The 17,696-nt window shown below is 41.1% G+C and overlaps 1 protein-coding gene across 7 annotated transcripts in view; it reads right to left on the reverse strand.

The window, feature by feature from the left end:
• Window positions 1-12,249, reverse strand: part of LOC100342206 (putative adhesion G protein-coupled receptor F2P) — a 45,432-nt gene extending 33,183 nt beyond the window's left edge. For 2 of the 7 annotated variants that reach the window (XM_017345168.3, XM_051854652.2), the window contains exon 1: window positions 12,059-12,248. The gene's annotated coding sequence lies outside the window, so the exon portion shown is untranslated. Of the gene's footprint in view, window positions 1-12,051 lie in introns of all 7 variants that reach the window. The other 5 variants (XM_051854656.2, XM_008263020.4, XM_008263021.4 and 2 more) reach the window with 4 other exon arrangements.
• Window positions 12,250-17,696: the final 5,447 nt, after the last annotated feature.

Raw genomic sequence — 17,696 nt, forward strand, 5'->3', positions numbered from 1 at the left:
TATAGGGAGATGAGGATAAACATTCCTTTTCTCTCCCCGCAAGGTCGCAATTCCAGCTACAATCTCTTGTTACGGTTTCTGTTGGGCATTCTCTCTTCCATGCCTTAGCTGGCACTTGGCCTCCTCTTGCCTCCTTTAGGCCTAGGAATAATAATGGTTTTCTACTGCTGCTGGTCTCTTGTTACCTCCCTATTGTTAGAACTGCCTAAACCTCTGTAAAGAGTCTCTCCATTAAAAACTCTCAATTCTTCTCAGCAAAATCCTTTTCAAGTAAACCCTGTTGAGAATGCTGGATATTTTTCACTAGGGGCTAACACAAGAGACATAAAGACTGCTGCAGAGCTCCTCGTCCTGCCATCCCCTCAGACTACAGAAAAGTAGCTAAAGCATAAAGGACCCAGACCTCAAAAATGTATTCTGTATTTCTACAAATAATCCTATAATTGGAAAATCAACATTATGTAATGGGTAGGTTAGAAGGCAGTAGCCAGCATTGTGGCACAGTGTGTTAAGTCACTGCCTGTGATGCCAAAATCCCATAGTGGTGCCAGATCATGTCCTGGCTGCCCCATTATCCATCCAGCTCCTGGCTAATGCACCTGGGAAAGCAGCAGAAAAACAACTAAGTGCTTGGGTTCCTGCCACCCATGTGGGAGACCCTGATGGATTTCCAGGCTCCTAGCTTGGGCCTGGCCCAGCCCCAGCCATTTGGCCAATTGGGGAGTTAAGCAGCAGATGCAAGATTTGTGTGTGTGTGTGTGTGTGTGTGTATCTGTCTGTCTGTGTCTTCCTAACTCTGTCTTTCAAATAAATAAACAAATCTTTAAAGAAGAAGAAGAAAAAGAAGGGAGGGAGGGAGGGAGGGAGGGAGGGAGGGAGGGAGGAAGGAAGGAAGGAAGGAAGGAAGGAAGGAAGGAAGGAAGGAAGGAAGGAAGGAAGGAAGGAAGGAAGGAAGGAAGGACTGGCGCTGTGGTGTAGTGGGTAAAGCTACTGCCTGCAGTGCTGGCATCCCATATAGGCACCGGTTCAAGCCCCGGTTGCTCCACGTCCGATCCAGCTTTCGGCTATGGCCTGAGAAAGCAGTAGAAAATGGCCCAAGTCCTTGGACCCCTGCACCCGCATGGCGGAGGAGGCTTCTGGTTCCTGGCTTTAGATTGGCGCAGCTCCGGCCGTTGTGGCCATCTGGGAAGTGAACCAGCGGATGGAAGACCCCTTTCTCACTCTCTCTCTCCCTCTCCCTCTCCCTCTCCCTCTCCCTCTCCCTCTCCCTCTCCCTCTCCCTCTCCCTCTCCCTCTCCTTCTCCTTCTCTCTCTGTGTAACAATGACTTTCAAATAAATAAATAAATCTTAGGAAGGGAAGGAAGGAAGGAAGGAAGGAAGGCAGGCAGGCAGGCAGAGGCCTGAGAGAGCATTGCTGATGAGGCCATTTCTTAGTCCAAGTAAATGACAATAATAATAATAAGGACCCAAATGAGAGCAATGGCAGAAAAATGGATTCAAAACAGGCAAAATTAACAGCACTGAATACTCTAAATGACCAGAGAAAGTAATGAAGGGCCGATTACCATTAAAAAATTGTTTTTAGAGGAAAAGACAAAGTTTAGGAAGAAAAGCTTATATTCAAAAGATAATGGGGGGGGGCAGTGCTGTGGTATAGTGGGTAAAGATGCTGCCTGTGGTGCCCACATCCCATGTGGGTGCCAGTTCGAGTCCCAGCTGCTCCACTTACAATCCAGCTCTGTGCTATGGCCTGGAAAAGCAGTAGTGGAAGGCCCAAGTGCTTGGGCCCCTGTACCTGCACAGGAGACCTTGGAGAATTTCTTGGCTCCTGGCTTCGGATCAGCCCAGCTCTGGATGTTGAGGCCATTTGGGGAGTGACCTAGCAAATGGAGGACTTTCCTTCCTTCCTTCCTTCCTTCCTTCCTTCCTTCCTTCCTTCCTTCCTTCCTTCCTTCCTTCTTTCTGTCTTTCTTTCTGTCTTTCTCTCTCTCTTTCTCTCCTTCCTTCCTTCCTTTCATTCCTTCCTCCCTCCCTCCCTCCTTCTCTCTCTCTCTCTCTTCCTCTGCTCCCTGTAACTCTGCTTTTCAAATAAATCAATAAATCTTTTAAAAAAGATAAGAGGGAAGAAAAGATAACATTGATGTTTAAGTATAAATAATTTTAATACCATTAATCAAGAAAGGGGATATAGAAGGATGAGCAAGCCTGGAAAGAAAGAAAAGTGAGGAAATTAAAATGATACTAAGCTAGCATTTATCCTCAAAACTTATTTTGATATTTATGTATTTCTATTATCATCATTATTATTATTATTTTGAAGCATTTCTGTCATTTAGATTTCAATAGATTATAGCATTTTTTCTGTAAAAGCCATGTGTTTTTAACTATACCATAATAGTAGGATACATTATATCTTAGTGCATCAGGCTGCTGGGAAAGCAGCCGAGAACTGTATCATTCACAAATGAAAATTCAGCAATGAAAAATTCCAATATGAAGATACATATGATCACCCACAACAGGAGCACATGGCAGGTGCAGCACCCAGCAACACCTCCCTCTTCTGCCAGGGGGTGGCTAGGAGCCATGTATACCCCATTTGTGATCCACAAGAGGCCATTGCACTGTATGAACCTGAATGCACATTAAACTCTTCAACTCTCCCCTCCCCAGTACACACATATGAATTATCAGGTTCTAAAAATACATACAAATATATAACAGTATGATTTCTGATCCACTGGTGGCTATAAAAGCATTAAATTAGAATAAATAGCATAAATTGCCAAAACTGTGCTCACCAGTAGGTAATAACACTATTTCATTTTTCACAAAATGAGGATATCAAACTGAACAACTTTCAGAAGCATCCTACCTCATAACCTAGCATTAGAGGGATTAAAACATGGACCTCTTGAGATAAGCATTGTTGTGCACAAGGTTAATCCACTGCTTGGGACATCTGTATCCCATATCAGAGTGCCTGGGTTTGAGTCCCAGATCCACTCCCGATTCCAGCTTCCTGCTAATGTACTCCTTGAGAGACAGCAGATTCTGGATCAAGTACTTGGGTCCCTGCCACATACCCAGGAAACCTAAATTGAGTTCCATGCTCCCGGCTACGGCATGGCCCAACTCTGGCATTTGTGGGCATTTGAGGAGTGAAACAACAGATGGAAGATCTCTGCATCTGTCTCTCTCTGTGTGTTATTTCCCTTTCTTTTTTTTTTTTTTTTTTTTTTGACAGGCAGAGTGGACAGTGAGAGAGAGAGAGAAAGGTCTTCCTTTTGCCATTGGTTCACCCTCCAATGGCCACCGTGGCTGATGCATCGCGCTGATCCGAAGCCAGGAGCCAGGTGCTTCTCCTGGTCTCCATGGGGTGCAGGGTCCAAGGACTTGGGCCATCCTCCACTGCACTTCCGGGCCATAGCAGAGGGCTGGCCTGGAAGAGGGGCAACTGTCGCTCCCCCTCTTCGCGGAGGAACGACACTAGACCCTGCGCTGTTCTTTTGTCTGCTCGGCCCTTCCCGGGTTTGCTGCTGGTTCTTCCTGGGTTGGCTGCCGTCCTTCCACCTCCGTGGAAGGGCGGTTCCCCCTGCCACTTTCCCCACTTCCGCGGGGGAGCAGCACACCGCCGGCCGGCTCTCTCGGGGGCTGCTCAGATGTTCCTCAGGTGTTCCCCTTAGATGTTCCTGGTGCATGTTGTCTCTCTCCTCCTTTATAGTCCTCTTCCACCAATCCCAACTCTGCTACCCACACGCCGAGTACGCTGCTCTCCTCCAATCAGGAGCAGGATCAGCTCCTGCAGGTTATTGGTCGAACTGGAGGCAGCTGTGTAAAAGCTGTTTCCTCCTCTCCCAGCGCCATATTGTGGGAGAGCAGATGCATAGAATAAGTCTTAATTCCAGTAACTTAGTCTAGTCCGAGTTGCTCCCCACAGGCAACCGGGATAGAATCCGGCGCCCCGACCGGGACTAGAACCCGGTGTGCTAGCGCCCCAAGGCAGAGGATTAGCCTATTGAGCCGCGGCGCCGGCCTCCCTTTCATTTTTTAAAAAAACATTTGTTTATTTGAAATGCATCGTTCCAGAGAAAGAACAATCCTGTATTTCAAATAAATAAAACATAATAAGCAAATTTTAAATGTAGACGTTTACTGAATGGCTTAACAATCATACTCATGTATGCATACTTAACTAGCCAGTGATTTTTTTTTTAATAAATCACAAGTTGGAGTTTCAGACTCCTTGTGATCTTTATCTTCATCTTTTCTCTTTTAAAATTGTTTCATGATTCTTTATGAACTTTACATCCATCTATTTTATTTTTGGTTCTGTCAATGTAAATATGGAGATAGAGATATATAGATACAGATACAGGTATAGAAGCTTTAATTATGATTATTTTATAAATTATTTTATAGATGTTCAAAATAAAAAGCATCTGAAAATGGGATCTATTTAACTCCTAAAATGGCCATTCTCTTTAGTTTTCCATATTAGAAGCACATATTCTCCTCTGATTTCTTAGAATTCACAATTTTTTTCTTGTATTTCATATTGTTTCTCTATGTGCACTTTACTTATTGCTGACATGCATACATTCTTTCAAGCTTCTTTTAATGAAGATTTCTGGGTGACAAACTCTTAATTTTTATATGCCTGAAACAATTGTATCTTTTTCTCATTCTGTATGATTAAATGAATGAGTAAATAGTCAAGCATCAATGTTTCTGTTTAAACATGACTTGTTCAGGATATGGTTGTCGAATTTTTGCACCAAATATGTTTTGAAATGGCTCTCCTGGCACAAGACCCCAGAAGGACAGCAGCCCAGGAGAACCAACACACAAGGGACTTGGGTAAGAAAGGGCATCACAGAGGCCCAGCCTATAGTTTGGAGTGAAGCAAGACTTTCTGAATAAATCAATGGAGAAAGAACCAGTTTATACTTACAAAGTATATTCTTAGGACAGGTACACAAATATCATGACAGAGTATAGCAGTTATCAAGCTTGAGGGACAAATAGTAACTTTTTTTGTACTACAACTTACTTTAATTAACACTAGAAATTTTATTTGAGCCCAATGATGCAATATTTGTCCATATAAAGTAAATTCTTTGAATTTCAATTCAAATTAGTTCCCTGGTAAATTCAGCCTTTCCTCTTTTTCCTTCTTCTACTCCCTCCACTCCCATGGAGATATGTCGGCCTTGAGACAGAGCCATCTGAAGATGAGCCTGCACAATGCTAGCTTCTGCTGAGCCAAGCAATCATCGCAGGTCTTTGTGCATCAGTGCTTGCTCCACCTTGTCCACACTGAAGCATCTGTCCCACTCTCTTTTCTGGTACTCAGCTGCACCTAGATCATACTGTTTTGTCAAAGGGCAAAGACTCCCCGGGTTAAGGCCTAGTTTCTGACATTTATTGGAGGCATATGAAAATTGCTCTCCCCTCGTCCTGTGTTCTCCCTGCTCTCTCTTCCTGATATTATTATTCCTTCAGAAATTACAAAGATTTTGTCTCCCAAAAGTCCATTTCGTGTTACAGCAAGCCCAGGTCTGTTTTCAGACCTAACTGAAAACAATCACCACTTGGCCAAATTGCATTAGTGTTATGCATCTTGTATTTGCTTCCATATGATCTCACCCCACCCTCTGCCCAAAGCACAGAGATGTGTTGAATGCCACAGTTCACAGCCCTCAAGACAGGACTTTGAGGCTTTTCATCAGAGTGATCTCTTAAGATTGTGTGTGTGTCTGTCTTGTTGCTATAGGAGAATGAACCAAATAATAGGTATCCTCTCTGAACTTAGGGGGTTGTTAAAGGCTTTTGTGTCACACAACCAAAAAGGAAATTGCTAAGTGCTCAGATCACAATGCCTACCTGGGTATTTTTTCTTTTATTGTAAACATCTGTCTCAAAAGATGATATGAGGCAAAAATGAATTTTTAAAAAGAGGGGTTTGTATTAGGGGAGAAGAGGTTCCCCCCCCCCCGAAATACAAAAAGAGACAGGCTATATAGCTTCCCAGTCACTGGTTTGTGTACAACCCAATGCCTTGAAAAGTTCATAAGATTTTGCAGGTGACTTAGGGTGTAGGAGGAGTGAACTCAGATCCATCATAAAAGGACCCAATAGCCAAACATGTCCAGAAATGATAGTACCACTCTCTTCTATCTGCAATGACAACTTAAGACCACTTAAGATTCACAGAACTTTTAGCAGACCATTGATAAGATACAGTTCCTCCAAAAGTAATGCTGAAATGGAATTTCCTGAAAAACAGTTGTGGTGGGTGGTGGTTGCGGAGTGAGGAGTGGTATGCATGAGGAAGGTAGGAAAGAATCTGAGACTATCAACTGACTTAGGAGTCTCATTATTGAAAAAAGTGATATTTTAAAAACCAGATATGTTGGGGCCAGCACTACTGCGCAGTAGACTAAGCCTCTGCCTGTGCTACCAGCATCCCATAGGGGCACTGGTTCTAGTCCTGACTGCTCCACTTCCAATCCAGCTCTCTGCTATGGCCTGGGAAAGCAGTGGAAGATGGCCCAAGTGCTTGGGCCGCTGCATCTGCATGAGAGACGTGGAAGAAACTCCTGGCTTCAGATCGGCCCAGCTCCAGCAGTTGCAACCATTTGTGGAGTGAACCAGCACATGGAAAACCTTTCTCTTTATCTCTCCCTTTCTCAGTCTATAACTCTACCTCTTAAATAAATAAATAAATCTTAAAACAACAAAAACAGATGGGGCTGGTGCTGTGTGTAGCCTGCAGTGCCGGCATCACATACGGGCTCCAGTTCGAGTCCCAGCTGCTCCACTTCTGATCCAGCTCTCTGCTATGGCCTAGGAAAGCAGTACAAGATGGCCCAACTCCTTGGGCCCCTGTATCCACTTGGGAGACCTGGAAGAAGCTCCTGTCTCCTGGCTTCAGATTGGCACAGCTCTGGTCATTGTGGCCATCTGGGGAGTGAACCAGAGGATGGAAAACTTCTCTCTCTGTCTCTACCACTTTCTCTCCCTCTCTCTCTCTTTCCCTCTCTCTCTTTCTCTCTCTGCCTCTCCTTCTCTCTGTGTGTGACTTTCAAATAAATAAATAAAGCTTTAATTAATAAATAAAACCAGATCTGTTATGGGATAAAATGTGTAACTACCACAACTCTAACATTATGCCAAACAATGGCCTTCATAGTATTTGTTGGTATAAATTACTGAATACATAGCAATTTGTAAGGACTACTCTAAGATGATGGTTTGTATGTGCTTTGTCCTCCAAGGGTTCATGTGCTAGGGGTTTGGTCCCCAGTATGCTATTGTAAGACATAATGGAATCTTTAAGAGATTGGGCCAGGTGGGAGGTGGTTAAGTCATTTGGAGCACTACCCATAGAAGGGATTAATGTAGTTCTCATGAGACACTAGTTCACTCCCAAGAAAGGGGGTTGTTATAAAAGAGTAAGACTGGCCCTTGGAGCCTGTACTGTGGTACAGTGGGTTAAAGTCCTGGCCTGTAGTGCCAGCAACCTAAACGGGCACCAGTTCGCGTCCTGGTGGCTCTACTTCCAATCCAGCTCTCTGCTATGGCTTGGAAAAGCAGTAGAAGATGGCCCAACTTCTTGGGCCCCTGCACCCATGTGGAAGACCCAGAAGAAGCTCCTGGCTCCTGGTTTCAGAATGGCACAGATCTGGCCACTGAGGCCATTTTGGGGAGTGAAACAGCAGAATGGAAGAATGGAAGACCTTTCTCTTTCTAGCTCTACCTCTCTCTCTAACTCTTTCAAATAAATAAAATAAATCTTAAAAAAAAAAAAAGACTGGCCTCTTCCCAGTCTCTGTCTTCCTGTCTTGCTGTGTGATCTCTTCTACATACAATCCCAATGTTGTGATACCATCCAGTACAAAGCCCTCATTAGAGTTGGCAACAAGCTGCTTGGACTTTCAGCCTACAAAACTGTAAATTAAATAAAACTCTTTTCTCACATATTTTGTTATAGCAACAAAAAATGCACTACTACTCATACAGATGGGTAGAGTTTTTGTTTTTGTTATTAAATACAATTAATTTGAATTTTGATCTATAAAACTTTCAAATTAACAAAGAATAATTTTTCATGATTCCATGTTTTTAAAGAGAGATAGGGTTTGAAACATAGCTTAATAATAAGGAGTGGCTTTGGCTTATGAACAACCAGATGTTCTCAAATTTAGCAATTTAGGACCCACTATGCATTTCTGTTCAAGGAATTACACTGGACTCCTATTGTTGCTATTATTATTATTACTAATTATTTGCCTAGTCACCCTCTCACCCCACCCATGCTTTTCTGGAAACTACTTAACTATGTTTATTATCTGTGCAGTCATTTGAAAAATGTACCTTGCCACAGCTGACTGTACTGGGGGATGGCAGCTGACCCGGATGGCCCCATTAGTCCTCACCTTGGGAATTTTCAAACTTGGACAGGAAGAAAAAGCTGGGAATCACTCACTCTCTTTTCTCTTTGTGGAGAAAAGCTGAAAAGACAGCAACAATTTGTAGCAGTAATTCCCAGCTTTGATTGCACATTAGGATTTCCTAAAGTTTAAAAAAAAATACATGTCTACTACAAACTCATTGCATCAAAATTTCTGAGCATTAGGACAGACAACACTATTACCCACCCCCTAATTTTTATGTTGTGTAATTTCATTACTACTCAAAAATGAAAGAACAGTACAGTGAATATTTACATATCTTAGTACAGTTTGGATATTACTTTCAGCATCATCCAAAACCGATGTTTTATAGGCTTGATATCCAAAATCTTATGATAATGGTTAACGGATCAATGTTAATAGTTAATGGATTAGAAGTAGAGACTTGATTCAATTATGACATCCAGGAGGTGGGTCATTAGGTCATTAGGTTCTCAAGAGAGGGTTGGCTATAAGTGCAAAGGTGAGCCTCGTTGCTTTCTCTCTGCTCCTGGATCACTGTGTGATCCTTTTTCTCTGTGTCTTCTACCATCCACTACCCTCATCAGACACCAAACCAACAGTGTTGCTGAATCATGGACTGTAAACCTCCAAAACTTCTTTCCTTCATAAACACTGTGTCTTAGATATCTGATTGTAGTGCCAAAATTCTGGCCAACACGTACCTCTTCACCTAGACTGCACCTAGACTTCACCTAGAATGCACAATTGGTATGCTTTTTATGAAAGAATGAGCTTTTAAAACTGCCCAGTTGATATTAATATACATAATTGAGAACAAACCCCATGTGCTATTAATATATGATTGAAAATTACCACACTGGAGAAAGAACAAAGAAAGCAGATACACCAAAAAGAATAAACTTCACAAAACAGCCCTCATTATGATCATTCCTTGCATTTCATGTCTTAGAGTCTATAAGATATCTAAGTATCATTATAGTCAAATCACCTTTTGAGGTTAATCTAGTATAATTTAGGAGTTTGTTCATTGCAATCAAAAGATTCAGGAATAATTTGCAGATTGAATAGGTTCTACAGCCTTATTCTGAAATGTAATAACTGTTGTAACTGATGCTTACTTTTATTTCTTCTTTTTTCTGATATTCTTTATCAGTATTTGTTGAATGTAGATTTTAATTTACTTATGTAAATAAGTAAATAAAGAAAAAATTTTGGGTTTTACAGGCTATTTGTTGTTATTTAATGACTATTGTCTATAAAGAAATGCATAAAAATAACAAATTCAGGTAGACATGAATCCCCAAAAGAGTGGAACTAATACAGCAATTGCTAAGCTACAGTTTCTCAGAGGTAGGCATTATCTTAAGGAAGACTGTTTTCCACCGGTGAATTCAATCAAATCTCACACATGCAGTGTAGCAGCAGTACCTGGGAGAGGGGAAGATGGCAGTGACAGTATTCTGCCCCAGTAGGGAGGGGTATTTTCCACAGATATGGTTTAGAATTGCCAGAGCATACTGATTATAATAGTTCATTATTCTTTTTAGACATATTTAGAAATGCTGTACTCTGTAAACACTGCACCTTGTTATTGCCTGGAGCCAGGGTAAACAGATCCCACTGCCAACCCCTCTACTTCCCCTTCCATGTCCAATATTAGAAAAACCAACCAAGAACCAGCCAATGAGCTGTTCTCTGATTCTTTTATCTTTGAATTAGAGTTCTGGTTTCTGTTTGCAAATTTGTAGTCATTTTATAAAAAGACAATGATGCTGTAACTCTGTATTATGTAAATACTGTCAGAATGGGATTGCAAGCTATATAATCTTAGGATACAATGCCTAAAGACATAAAGTGCAAGCTTTGTAGTCTTTTTCTAAAGATTTATTTTATTTGAAAGGCAGAGTTACAGAGGGAGAAAGACAGAAGGGCAGGGGGGCAGGGGGTCGGGATCTTTTATCCACTGGTTTACCCCCCAAATGGCCACAACAGCTGGGGCTGGGCCAAGCTGAATCTAGGAGCCAGGAACTTCTTCTGGGTCTCCTATGTGGGTGTAGGAGCCCAATCAGTTGGGCCATCTTCTGCTGTTTTCCTAGGTATATTAGCAAGGAGCTGGACTGGAAGTGGAGCAGCTGTGACTCAAACAGTTGCCTATATGGGATGCTGGTGCAGCAGGGGGTGGATTAACCCACTATGCCAAAGCACCGGCCCCAGCTTTACAGTCTTTAATGGCTATTTGTTGAAAAAAAAATACTTAAAATCACTTATCTTACCTACAATAAGTTAATTTTCTCATGCTTCAAGAATATGAATAAAATTTGAAAGAGGAAATTTAATAAATCAAAAATGATGTGAGGTAAACATAAACCTGATTCTTTTATCTATGCATTTACCTGAAGGAAAAAAAATAATTTTGTCCAAATTCAAAAAACATTTTCAAGTAAATTAAACTTTTAAAAGTCATAATTGGGGCACACATATGGTGCAGTGGGGTTAAGTCACTGCTACAAGATGCCTGTATTCGATATTGAAGTTGCCCAATTCAAATCTGGATTACTTCACTTCTGATCCAGCTTTCTGTTAATGAGCACCTTGGGAGATAGCAGGTGATGGTTCAAGTACACTTAACTCCCTGCAATTCAGTGGGAGACCTGGGTGGAATTCCAGGTTCCTGGCATCAGCCCAGATCCAGATGTTGGGCTGTTACTGGAATCTGGGGAATGAACTAGTGGATGGAAAATCTCTATCCATATGTCTTTCTGACACTTGCTCTTTTGCTGACTTTCTCTCACCCTTCCCCCAGCTCCTGTGTGTGTATATGTGTGTGTGCGTGTGCCTTTTAAATAAAATCAACATAAGTAAATTAAAATTTACATTCAACAAATACTGATAAAGAATATCAGAAAAAAGAAGAAATAAAAGTAAGCATCAGTTACAACAGTATTTTAAGGACTAGTATAAAAGACAGTGAAAATGTAGATGGGTGAGTAGTCTCTCCCACTTGAAGACAAGCTCATGAACCAGGAGAAAGCTCTCTAAAGTTGACAGTTCTCTTAAGAAAGTCTGAAGGAAAAGTTGTCTAGGACCAACAGCTCTTAGTTTCACAGATTGGTAATTGGAAGTACAGGATTTTTTGAAAAGGTGTAAAAATATTCCTTTGCTTTCAAAGAGGATTTGAAGTTAATGGCACCTTAGCAGTAAGTGAAAGCTGGAAATAAAACATTAATAAGTCTAATGACAGAAAATAATGATTAAAAGAATTCATGAACCTCAGTATTTGCACTTAGTCACTTGCAGATTGTAAGAAAAAATGAAAGTCACTTAGAGATTCCAATTTCTTGTGTTCTGTTATTTGGATGCAATCAAAAAAGCACAGAGGAGAATGATAAGTGAGAACAAAAACAGTTTCATACCAGATCAGTGCTGTTACTGAGTTACATAAAAGTGGCTCCAAGTTACCAAATTCCTTCTTAATACTTCTCCACTGTTCATGTTATTAATTAAACCCTAAATTAACAAAGCCTTGCAAATATAGGATCCTAGTTGGCTACTCTTCTTTGGAATTCCTCTCCAAAGTAAGCCATTTGAAAGTGAAGGAGGACACGTAACTACTCACTGTGGCTGGCCAACGACAAGGACACTGGCAAATGTGTTCCCTGGCAGCTGGAGATACAGCATTAGTGGTTTTCCTTTGCCATATCTTGCTACAAATCAACAAGCTGGACTCCTGTACCTCAGAGCCGTCAATTCAGCCCCGAATGGCAGATCTGAGGCTGAGGCTGCTGGGTTGGGTCCTGCCCTCCCTCAGGCTGCCAGCCCCACGTGCAGGGGTGCCGAAGCCAGACAGACAAGTCTTGCCTGGGAGTAGCTCCTGCAGTGGGAGGGGCACAGTGCTTATGGATGAGTCACAAACGAATTGACACAGATGGACTCTAACAAAAAGCAAAGGCTTTCATCTTTGGTCAGAGATCCAGGAGTGTGATGAGGCACAGGATCCAAGGTACTTGGCCACAGCTACTTCTTCCTTATGAATCGATCTAAGCCTGAAGATGAGATATGGAAACAACAAGTGCCTATGAGTGGGACTCTATACCTGGCTTGTGGGCTTTCTGATTACCAGGATTATGATAGTATGGTTCCTTCTTTGTCCTTGGTGGTCTCCACTTGCAGGCACGAGGTGGCTTTGCAATTCGTAACTTCCTTGTGGTTGAGTAGTACCATGCAAGTGCTGCTATAGTGACCAACAACTCAAAATGGTAGCTACACCATCAGGCTGAGTCACAGAAAGACTGTGATAAGCAGATACACCTGATCATCCATAACAGGCCTGAGAAAATATGACTCTTTACTATCTTTAGTCATTGAGATTTGGGGGCTACTATTTACCTCAGCATCACCTAGCCTATACTCACTAAGACAAGAACAAAGACTCCTGAAAAGCAGAAAAGTCACTGACATACCCTTCTTTAACTTCGAAACACTCAAAAATCCTTTCCGACAGCAAGTATTTGGCCTATTGATTAAGACATCAGGTAGGATATCTACATCACACATCCGAGTACCTGGGTTTAATCCTTGGCTCTGCCCCTGATTCCAGCTTCCTGCTGGTGTGCAGGTTGGCAGGCAGCAGTGATGCCTCAAGGAATTGGTTTCTTACCAACCATATAGAAGACCTGGATTGAGATCCTGGCTCTGGACTTCAGCATTCCTGGCAGTTGTAGGCATTTAGAGAGGGAACACACAGATGGGAACTTTATCTCTCTCTATATTGGACTCTCAATTTTAAAAACAACCCTTTCCCATTAAGAACTATATTTGTTAATATTCAAGCACATTTTAGCATCTCCATTCCCATGTTTGAAAAGCTATCTCCATGACTACCTCAAGTGTGCCATTTTAAAAGCCACCATCAAGAAGCTACTGTAACCTAGTTAAAGGCACCCTTTGATTTTAATCTATGCAGTTCCCCATCCTTATTTTGTCTCCTGGACTGGGAAAGATGGGAAAGCATACTGCCATTGTACTTTTGTTTCTATTTTTCATGAACACTAGGTATGAGAACCCCCTTTTGGAGCTAATTACTCCCCTCTTGAATCCACTCGCATGGGAAAATTTTGTATTTCTTTTTAATAGACTTTACTTTTCAGAATAATTTTGGGTTCCCAGGGAAAATGACTCAAAAGGACAGAGATTTCTTATATACCTCTGTTCCTACACATGCACAACCTGTCCAACTTTTGACATCCCACACCAGCATGACATATTTGTTACAATTAATTAAACTATATTCACACATCCTTTTCAATCATATTTTCATTTTGGATATACAAAATGTCCCATGTGCCATGTATCTGTGGGTATACAGATTTACTCACAATATGATCCCTAGACCACTCAGAGCTCTTATTCTGTTTGGTAGAAGATGACAGACAAATATGAAAAATCCTACAAAGTCTTCTCTGCTAAGAACTGAAGCAATCAGTCCAAAGTAGGGAGGGTTGATGCAGGCTGGGCAGTTCAGGGTCCTCTTTGTAGAGCATACAGTGCCAATCAGGTCTTGAAGGACACATTGCATTTATATCAAAAAGCGAAGTTTTAGCAGCAGGACAGAATGAGGCATGTTCATAGCTCTTTGTCCAGCAAATACTTATTGAGCATCTACTATAGAACAGGAATGCAGAAGATGGACATATTCTTGGAGATCATCCAAGCCCAACCTTGCACTGCAAATGAGAAAAACAGCCCAGCTAGTATAACCATAATTTGGAGTCACAACTTTTTAAAAGCAGGGATTGGCCTTAACTAAAAAAAGCAAGACTCCCAATCGTGGCTCCAGACTCATCACCAGTCACTCCCTGACTCACACTACCCTGACAATAACGTGAAGGCTTTGATTGTGTTGTTTCAAGACTCCAAACCTTCATGCATGCTGTGTTCAGTGCTCAGGGCATCCTTCTCCCCTCTGGTCATTGGCTGACTCCTTATACTTAGTCAGAGTTCAATCCAACTCTCTTTCTTCTGGAAATTTCTTCCAATACCCCAAGTGAAACTGGGTACTCTCTTTCTTTTGCATCTACACTATCACCGACTTAAAATCATCTCCATCAAGGCTGCAAATTACCCCATTCTGTTCATCTTTCTCTAGCCATACACACTGTTCACATCCCTTTTCCTTTCCATTGGTCTTTCCTGAAGCCTGAAAGGCATCCACCCATCTCCACTCACAGCTTCATCTGGCAGACTCATTCTTGTCTTCAAACACCTCTTTACTGTCAGGCCTCCCATGACCAAATCCCCTGGCCCAGCTTCTCCCTTTGCACCATCACAGTACACGGCACACAAGACTAATACCCACATTACCACTTAGGTTTTAATCCCAATGTCATCTCCTCAAAGAAGCACATCTGATATGGCAGTCCTATCTATCAAAGTCCTTGAGCCTTCTTTCTTGCCAGAAACCCAGATTTGGTCACTTGAGATTATTTTTAAAGTTGTGGATTTTCTGGTTCCTGAACTACACGTAGGCAGGTGACTATTTCTGTTCAGTGAGATATAGGAGAAAACCCATGGAGGTGAGGGAGATTCCAGGAAGAATATTTTCCTGATAAAATGAGAGGGGTGCATAGAGGAAAAAAGTTAGCTTGTTTCCACTCCACTTCCCTTTCTCCCTTCTGGCTTTGGACACTGTGAGAGAATATCATGTTGAAGCCATGGCAGTCATCTTGCAACCAAGAAGCAACCAGACTGAGGAAAATGCCAGTAAGCTGGGGATAAGAGAACAGGATGCTGGAAAAATGCTTAATCTTTATAACAATACTACAGTACTGAAGCTACCCTGGGATCAATAACTTCTAAGTAGAAAAAAATTTCAAACAAATAACTAATACTCTAAAGTCTTATGCCATCATTAAGTTTTTTGTTACTTGTAGTCAAAAAACGTTTGATTGATTAGTCCTAACATCATTTCTAAGTAGCACTTCAATCATTCTCTGTAATATTTCACATACTCTCTTCTTATACAGTCACATATGGCCTAACTATGGGAATATGTTCTGAAAAATACATTATTAGACAATCATTATGCAAATATCAAGGAGTGCACTTACTCATACCTCGATGGTATAGGTCAATCACTCAACATGGCCTCAATAGGTAATCGATAGATTGAATAGAAAATGTATGAGGCCTCTGGCTGGTATGCCTCAGCATGCTGTTTCACAGTAAACTGGTTCCTTAGTAAGTAGGAGTACAATCTACAATAAGGATAATAAGTGTAATACAGTAAATACATAAACCACCAAGTCATTTGTCATCAAGCATTATATATTGTACATAAACATGTGTGCTATTCTTTTATATGACCAGCAGCACAGAAGGTTTGCTTACAACAGCCTCAACACAAACACATACATAATGCATTCTGCTACAGCTAATATGTCACTAGGGGATAGGGATTTTTCAGCTCTATTATAATATAGTCCCACCAAAACATTGGTATGTGGTGCATGATTATATATCACTAATCAAAATTATCATGTATAATACTAGTGTTAGTAGTTAATTGTCTCCTCTCCATGAAAGTAAGAACCAGGGAGGCTGGAACATGCTAATTTTATAACTTCTGTATTTCTAGCAGCTAGAAGAATACCTGGCAATGAGTAGAGGCTCAATAAGTGTATGCAACACAGTGATTGGCTAAATTAATACCACTCATGTTAACTTTGATGTCAAGCAGACTATAAGTTCTTCAAAGTCAGAGACCCAAATTTTATTGTTATTTCCTCCCAAACCAACATACTCCTAGGCATATATTAGTAATTAATGTATGTTTGATGAATGGAGATATATGCTTCATACTCTTTTCAATAACCACCCCATCATTTATAATATAACTCATGAGCATCCAATATTGAACATCATTTGGCAAGAAAATTCTGAATTGTTGTTTCACAAGAGTTAAGCTTACAAGAAAAAATTATGATAGTCTTTATCTGTCAAAGTTCTTGGAGATGGCCATTTAGGTCAAATTTCCAGATGAAATTCTTCCTATCATGAAGAACTGATCTCTTCAAGAAGCAGTTCTTATAATCACATTGCAATTATATTATTCCCCAAGTGGGCTACAATATACATCTTTGTTGATGACAACTAATATCAGCTTTACAATTCTCTCTCAAGCCTGAAAGAAATACTTTCTCTATGTCTGTACATAAGCACCTGGCTCTAGAAGAGACGCAATTGCAGAAGGTAGCTAACTACAATATTTCACTCCTTTCAAGAAGCCATTGATTATAAGACATCCCTTGTTTATGGACCAAGAGAAAAAGAGTGCTGACAACTAAATTGGAAACAATGCTGGGAAACTATGAAGCTATGCTAGAATGTATCCCAACTTCAGAGGTTAAAAAAATGCATACCAGTAAATTGATAAAAGATAAGCTGTGGTAGTTTCACTTAATAATGAATGCAGAATTCCACAGCCCCTACATACAGTTGGCCAATCCTGCCATGACTCACTGCCAGGCTCGTTTTTCCACAGTCCTCTTTGACTAATGACATTCATTGGCTTTCTTCAAACCACTGATGCAACTTCTCCCCAGCCTCACCTTACATTTTACAGAGAAAATCAATGTCAGTAGATGAGAATTCCACTGGCTTCTCATCTGCAAATCCACAATTCCACCCACATGGGCTCCTGCCTTCTCTTCCTTCCTGACATACAAAGAAATGTCTGCCTGTCAATACTAGTTTCTTCACAGGGGCTCTCTTTGTCTTCTTGGACTTTCTCAGGACTGTACTCCTTTTGTTTTCCTGCACCATCAATTTCTCCTTTCAGGATGGATCACATTATTAACATTCAAATATACTCAACTATCTTCCTACGAAAAGCAAAGCAAGGGTCTCCCTTGCTCTATAATCCTCCTGCAGCCAATTCTGATCCAGGTCCTACCTCCCAGTTAACCTTCTAAGAACTGTCTACCTCCTAACCTTACGGTTCTCTCCATCTTCATGCCAGTGACATCAGCTGGTTAAAGGCCACTGGTACTCTCCATCTTAACTAATCTACATTTTTTTAAAAGATTTATTTATTTATTTATTTGAAAGTTGGAGTTACACAGAGAGAGAAGGAGAGGCAAAGAGAGATAGAGAAAGAGAGATAAAGAGAGAGAGAAAAAGAGAAAGAGAAAGAGAGAGAGAGAAAGAGAAAAGAGAGAGAGAGAAAGAGAGAGAGAGAGAGAGAGAGAGAGAGAGAG

The sequence above is a fragment of the Oryctolagus cuniculus genome, chromosome 5 (assembly GCF_964237555.1).
Source record: "Oryctolagus cuniculus chromosome 5, mOryCun1.1, whole genome shotgun sequence".
Lineage (NCBI taxonomy): Eukaryota > Metazoa > Chordata > Mammalia > Lagomorpha > Leporidae > Oryctolagus > Oryctolagus cuniculus.